Genomic DNA, 8,183 nt, shown 5'->3' with positions numbered 1-8,183 from the left:
AACTAATATGATTTATTTTTTTGGATTTTTTTATGAATCTTCTAATTTTAAGTTTTTATGATTCTATCTTGTGATAATAGTTTTTTTTTACCAAGATATGACATTTTATACCATATACAAAATCTATTATACTTGAACAAACAACTCAACTTTCATAGATTGATAGGAGATATTATATTGGATAGAAGAACTTAATTTGTATCAAGATTTTGAAGAATCATTTTTAAGATATTAAAGGTGGATATAAAATTATCTTTGGCTACTCATCCTCAAAATGATAGACAAATAAACAAGTAAATAAAATTTTAGAGTAGTATTTGAAATATACCATTAATTACCAATAAAATTATTAATCAATTTTTTTGCCATTAGTAAAATTTTCTTATAATAAAATAGTATATTTTTCTACTTAAAAAATACCTTTCCATTCTAATTATGGTTATCATCTACAATTTGATGCTTTTGACTTATGAAGAATTATTAATCCTATAATTGAAGATTTGGAAAATTATTTATTAGAGCTACATGCAACAATGAAGACACAATTAAAAGAATATCAAGAAAAAAAAATCAATATAAATACTTATTGTAAGGAACAATCTCAATTCTATATTGGTAACATGGTATGATTATTTTGTCATAATATTAAAACTATTCATTTTTATGATATGTTAAATTATCATAGACTTAAACAAATCAATCATGTTGTATATTAATTATATCCATCAAAGTCTATAAAAATCCATCATATATTCCATATATTTCTTTTTGAACCATATAATATGATAAATATATTAAAAAAAGATAAATACCACTTTATTTTTTAAAATTAGATTATAATTAAGATTTTGAAGTCAAAGACGTTTTAGATTCAAGGCAATGGAAAGATAGATTAAAATATCTTGAACATTAGCACAAATATGATATTAGCAAATGGATATAGAAGCCAACCAAATATTTTTAAAATGTAGCAAAGAAGGTTGATGTTTTTGATCAATGATGTCTATCAAGACCAAGATAAAGAGTCAAGCAATTTCTTACTAGAAAAGAAATAAGTTTTAGTATAGAATATATTTTATCTTCTATTCTTACTTATAGTATTAAAAAAATGAAAAATCAACAACTGAAAGATTCAATATATGACCTATCATTTGTTGAGTTATTGAACAAGGCTTAAAGACAATATAATAGAAATGAAGATCCTCAAGAATAATATGTTCTTCTTAGAATAGTATAAAATATATTCTATACTGAACCTTATTTCTAAGGTTTAGTATAGAATATGAGATACTATCAATAGATGGTGAAATATAATATATTTGGTATTACAACCTTAGAAGAGATTTTTGATGTTTATTGATAGTACGTAAAGTAAAAACCACTATTGATGGTATTTCAAATATTTATTTGAAACAAGTTATAAGAAATTAAAAAATAAATAAATAAGAAAGTAATCATTTTGTCCTAATATGAAATACTATCAATGATTAAGAAGACCCATTCATTAGCTTTAAAAGAAACAAAGATTAGAGTATGTGGCAAATACAATTTGTTGCATCTTTGACTTTTTCAATAAGTTATTACTATTCCTTGTTAAATTTGTCTTAGAAGAATGTAGATAAGAGAAAGGAGAGAGAAGCAGATAATAATATATATATATATATATTAAAATTAATAGATTTAGATAGAAATAAGTAGAAGTAAATAAATTTTATAATATCTTGTGGAGTTATTTTTTAGAATCTTTATTAAGGCAAATTTGATTTAATATGTATTTGTAGGTAATAAATAGGTTGAAAACTTGTCCAATAAATTAGCCATGTATTGCACATATTGGTGACTTTTGATATAAGTTGGTCATATGGTATACATGTAGAAAACTTATTTTATAAGTTAGACACATATTAGAGATCTTATAGAATGTTGTCACATAGTTTTTAGTTAGATAGTATATATATAGAAGCAAGAATGATGCCTTCTTCAATCTTATCAATACCTTTCTTGTTTTAAGTCTAGTTTCAAGAATTTCTAGTCTTCTTACTTTTAATAATAGCCATTTTTGTTCTAATTTTTATACTAATTTAAAGTAAATATCTATATTTTTTTAATGATACAAGAATGTGATGAGGTTTTTATTATTTTTAATTTATGTCCTTAATAGTTTGAAATTTTCATTATCACGATGCTAGCTATTGCACAAGACAAAGAAAATATAAATGTATAACTTTTGGAAGAAGAGCTTTTAGTGCATAAGGTGTCAGTTCAAGTCAACATTAATTTTAAAATGATTGGTCACATTTATAAAAGTTGTATTGTAAGGTGTTTTGTTGTTAGGACAGGTTGATAGTCAGTTTTATCTATTGCTAATAAGTAAAAAATCTTATACAATATTACAACAAAAAAGATATATATTAAAATTGATGCTTTATAAGTCTTACATGTAATACCAACATGATCATGTATATTATAAGGATAGCCTAAAACTATTGAAGTTGCTACTATTATATTAATATTGTCAAGTGTATAAGGACTTTATAAACTGACACAAGCAATAGACTATTGAAGACTAGAAAAAACTTGTGTTTTCTAATTAGACCACAATAAAATAATTGCAATCAAATAAGTGAGTTTGATTTTGGAAGAAAAATATATATATATATATATATATATATATATATAGATATATTATTCAATCATACTTTTTAGACAACTATCTAGCAAAGTAGTAGTTTTCTTATGATTTGATCTTACATGATTGCCAAAGTCATTAGTTATCTCACTAGGATTAATAAAATCATAGATATAGACTTATGGAATAAGATTTTGTATAAAGAATTTATGGAGATCTTTAATTATTACAATATGAATATTCATGATGTAATTTTTTAGCAAGACAATGATCTAAAGCATACTTTTAAAAAGAAAGAGTGCTTTGAGAAATTTGGCTTATAAGTATTGCCATCACTAAGAGAGTCTTTAGACCTCAACTTGACAAATCAATTATAGAAGCATCTCAAACAATGTTTAAATAATTGACCAATTGAACGACTAAGATGTTAAAATTATAGAAGAAGGTAGAACAAGAATAGAATGAATCAATTAAGAAGTCATTTTCAACCTTGTAGATAAGTATGTCATATTATATAGAAGCAATTTTTAAGGCAAAAAAAGAATTAACTTATTAGGCAAAAAATTGTCTCAACATCTTCTATGTGCATATTATCTTATTGTTCTTTAGTGACGCAAACAAATTATTGTGATTCTTGCAATACATAGAAAAATAATAATAATAAATTTATTATTTGAATATTAGACTATTTTAAATTATGAAATAAATACAAACATTGAAATAACTTTTTAAGTCATTGTATATATATATATATATATATCATAGATGTTATACATTAATCATAAATATTTTTTAAAATTATAATATTATTTTAGGTTTATAAAGACATAAAAATATTAAGTAATAGAAATATTTAGTTTTTATAATATAATTTAATTGTAAGGCTTAATATTTAATTTTTTTAATGATTAAAACTATTATAAAATATCTTTAAAATCTATTTTTAAGAAGTTTAAAATAAATTTTTATTGAAAATATTCTTTTTAATAGTTTCACAAATAAGTATTATTAGAAGTTACTTTGAACATATTTTGGTAACATAATTAGCATGTTGAATTAATATTCTTCTTTTAAGAGCCCTCTTGTGGCTTGGGAGTTGTTTTTATGGGAGTAATATTTATTTGGTTATATATTGTATTCTAAAATCATTTTTACCATTTTATTTTTTTAGAAAATTAAATATATTATATATTTATAGAAAAATATAAAATTTTATTTTTAAAGTATGGGATTTAGAAATAAATCAAGAAGTATTAAAATAAATCTTAAAAAAGATACAAAATTTTACAAAAATCATATGAGATTTCAAATTATATACATACATACATACATACATACATACATACATACATACATACAGAAAAAAGCATAAAAGAATTAGTTAGTAGTATGATTTTAATTTAAATTATATTTTTGATTATTTCTTATATTTTTCTTAAATATTTTAAATAATGATTTAATTTATTATATTCTAATTTAAATATATATATATATATATATATATATATTAAATTAAAATCATACTACTAATTTCTTATATATTATTTAAATTATCTCTTGACATAATTCTTATATATTTTAAAATAATTATATGTATATGAGAATGTTTAAGAAACTAATTAGTATTGAAAGAATTAGTTATAATAGAATTTTACTTTCTTACTTTCAATTTATGAATAATTTTTAAATCATCATATGCTTTTAATGAATTCAAGGTTAATAAATAATAGAGCTGCAATGTCATGAAAAAAAAAATGAGTATACATTTAATTATAAACGTTTTAAATTTTTTAAAATTAGCTAAATCTAACAACAATTTTTTTAACTAGTATACGGTTTTTAAAATAATTAAATAAATAAGTTTACAATTAGATTTTATAGTTTTTTTATTGTAGCCAATATCTTTATATATATATACATATATTATAAAAATATTTTTTAAAATTATATTTAAATCTACATATGTTTTAAAAATTTGTTAGAAAGAATTTATAAACTTGAATTTTTTTTAATAAATGTTTTTTTATTTTTTTAAATGAATAGTAGGAACCATGTTACTATTCTTTGATGAACTTAGTTGCCATAAGCTGGTGGTACTAACACATTTTCATCCATCATATCATAATCATCACATGATGTATGTATAAACATGCCTCAAAGTTAATTTGATTCATGGATATGAGCTAGTTGTTAGTATATTTGCACTAAAATTTTACTTTATGAAACTATAAACTTAAATTACAAGAGTCAAAATCCAAATCAAGGTTAAACTTGGTTACTTTATTTCAATCTTATTTAATTAGATGGCAGATTGATTTTCAAAATGGTTTCTAACCTCAGAAATAAACTCAATTATAAATTTGTAATACTATAATAAGTTATGGGTTTTAAAGTTTTTTTGCATAAATTAAAAAAATATGTACATTTTTTACTTATAACTTGTTAAATTTTTAATAATTAACTTTTTATACAACTTTTCATTCATTATTATATATTTTTTAGATTTTTAGATTTTTTTAGATAAACAAATTTATTGAAAGGTCTCAATTGAAAGATTTATTTGATTTGAATTTTATTTAGCTAGTTAAGCTTTTTAGAAGAATCTCATCAAAAATTATAATTTGGATCTAATATATTATTTATAAAATTGGTAGAAATTTATAGAATGTAATGTATATATATATATATATATATGAGAATGTAATGTATATATATATATAGGAGAATGTTAAGTAGACCTAGGTTTTACTATCAATAAAGACTAACCACATTCATCATGATTACCATATTCTTCATCAAGTGTGGATCTATTTAGTAAAAACATGAATCCATGTAACATTCTCCTATATATATATATATATAGATATATTATTTTGATTGATAAATATTTATATAAGGTAATTTGGAGAGGATAAAAAATTAATCTAACCATAGAATACACATCTCAAAAAGTTGAAATATAGAAGACTTAAAGTTCTAAATAGTTTTTTGAATTTTTTTTCCAAGATCAACTTCCTATTAATTTTTATTCTAAAATTTAATAAAATAATTCTAATGAAAATTAAGTTTAAGATAGGAGATATTATAAGTCACATGAGAGAGTTTTTATAAATTTTTTTTGTATTTTTATTTTTAATTTAAAATAAAATATTCATAATTCAATGTAAGAAAATCAGTAATTCTACCAAAACCTTAAATCATAAAGTTTGATGAAAAAAATACGTGCATTTTAAATAAGATCTCTTATATTTTTATGATAGAATACATAATTAATAAATTATTTATCTTAAAATAAAATTTAATAGAATCTCTTTTCATAAAAATTGTAAAGATTCTTTTTTCTTTGAATTATCCTTTGCAAATAGATCTTTTTGTAATTTGTTTTTTAGAGAATTAAAAATAATGTTTAAATTCTTCTCTAAAATACTTGTAAAGCCTTTATTTATAAATTTTTATTAAGATTTTTTGAGGAAATTTTCAATTAAAATAATCATGAAAAAAAAAAACAAACAAAACGAAATAAAAAAATGTGTATGCCTCATTAAAGCATGCAGAAGCATTATGAAAGGTGAAAAAAACTTTCAACCTATTATATTTGATTTGTAAATTTTGGATTGTGCAAATAAGTGAAGTTCACAATACTATTGCATACATAGGTAAGCTACAATTTTTAGTTGATAAAAAATTGTAAGAAATTACTTTGTCATAACATTATTAAAAGCCTTGTAAAATCATAAGATGAATTTGTAGTATCATTAAGAACTTTTATTTTAATCCAATTGACATAAATAATTAATGATTTTACTGAATACTAATAACCCTGTATCAATAATGCAAGATCAATTTCAAAGTTAATATTGGTTACAAAGAATAAACATAAGATACATCATATATACATAATTGTACATGATATTTTTATAATTACCAAAATTGTGTTGAATAAAAATATTGTGCCATTAAATATCACTATCATACAATATCAGAAAAATATAAAATAGAAGAAAAAAAAAGAGAATAAAATAACAGAAATTGAAGGATAATTTTTATTAGAAATGAAAAATTCCAAAAGAACAAAAATAATTAAGAAATTAAAGTTTTTTTTTTGAAGCAATGGTTTCTATAAAAATAAATAAATAAATAAATAAGTGATAAAGAGTGACATATGAATTCAACTGGTATTGATTATTAAGTTATAATAATCTACTATTTAATTCTAAGATTTATAGAAGAAATGATGTAAAATTTGGCATTAAAACAATCCATATTTTTTTTCTAATTATTAAATATTGTGTACGAAAATATGTTTAGAGCTTCTATGTTAGAGGATTATTTAATAAATTTTATTTTGGTTATTAAAATGATAGCTTAAGGTTGTAAAGCTAATTTTAAAATGTATAAGTGCCTTACAAAACGTTACAATGTTAACATTAAAAAAATTTAAAAATTACAATTTCAGAAAACTATTAGAATCTTCTAAGAAATGAAAAGAGACTTTCTTCTTGTTCTTTCTTGAAGTACAAACATCACAAATAAAACAACTTTACAACTCAATAATTTGGCTATATCAATCTTATAGAATTTAAGAAAATGCAAGCAAATGATATGGTAATTTTAGTCAGGTACACAAAATAACATTTTCTTATAGCATCTGGATTGTTGAATTTTTTTTTTCCATTGATCAACATCACACTTGAGACTTCAAAGGCCAGATTGTATGTTTCTACCATCAGAATATCTTAAACCGTCAACTTAAGGTTTTTCAGCTATCAAGAGTTGTTTATTTGGAAAAAAATTGTCTTGGGCGGAAAAATAAGGTTCTGATGTGCTCCAAACAAAAAAAAAAAAAAAAAAAAAAAAATTGAATTGCTGCAATGGTTAAATTGATAAAAATGATCAAAAGAATTTTTGCATTTTACCCCTAAATTGAGTCATGGACTTGAGCAAAATCATCCATTAAAACAAATCAAACCACCACCTTCATCACACAAAACCACCTCATTTACTGTTTTAAAGTTTCCCAATCATTGGTGGACTTGGAATCCACTTGGAATCTTTCTACATTCTTCAAAACGGTTTTGGGTTTACACAAGCATAGTTTTTAACAAAGTCTACAAGTTGGTTCAAGAACCTAACATGGTTTAAGGTATTCCAACATTAATTATATGTTGTCTTGCAATGAAAAGGAAAAAGTGCACAATAGATTTTCTATGATTTTTTTCTGATATTTTGGGAGTCCCCCACAAACAAACTTGTGCCAGGACAAAAATTGCAATTTAACTTAAGACACAATATGACAACGGTATGTGGCCGATGGAGAACCTTTGATGAGCCCAGTTGTGAAGGTTTAGTGGATATAGACGAGTCACAACTGCCAATTCCAATTCGAACATGATGCACAAGGTATCCAATGTACCAAAAGCTAGACTAGTATGCTGGACCCACAAAAAAATGAATATTACTAGGCTTCGTTTCCAATAGGAAAACATACAAGAGTGCACCGATGAGCAAATGAACACCCAGGGTCCAGTTGTTCTTATCTACAATCCGCCGTTAA

The sequence above is a fragment of the Physcomitrium patens genome, chromosome 3, assembly GCF_059467195.1.
Source record: "Physcomitrium patens ecotype Gransden chromosome 3, ASM5946719v1, whole genome shotgun sequence".
Taxonomy (NCBI): domain Eukaryota; kingdom Viridiplantae; phylum Streptophyta; class Bryopsida; order Funariales; family Funariaceae; genus Physcomitrium; species Physcomitrium patens.
The sequence above is the reverse complement of the archived record's forward strand: the minus strand, read 5'-3'. Positions refer to the sequence as shown.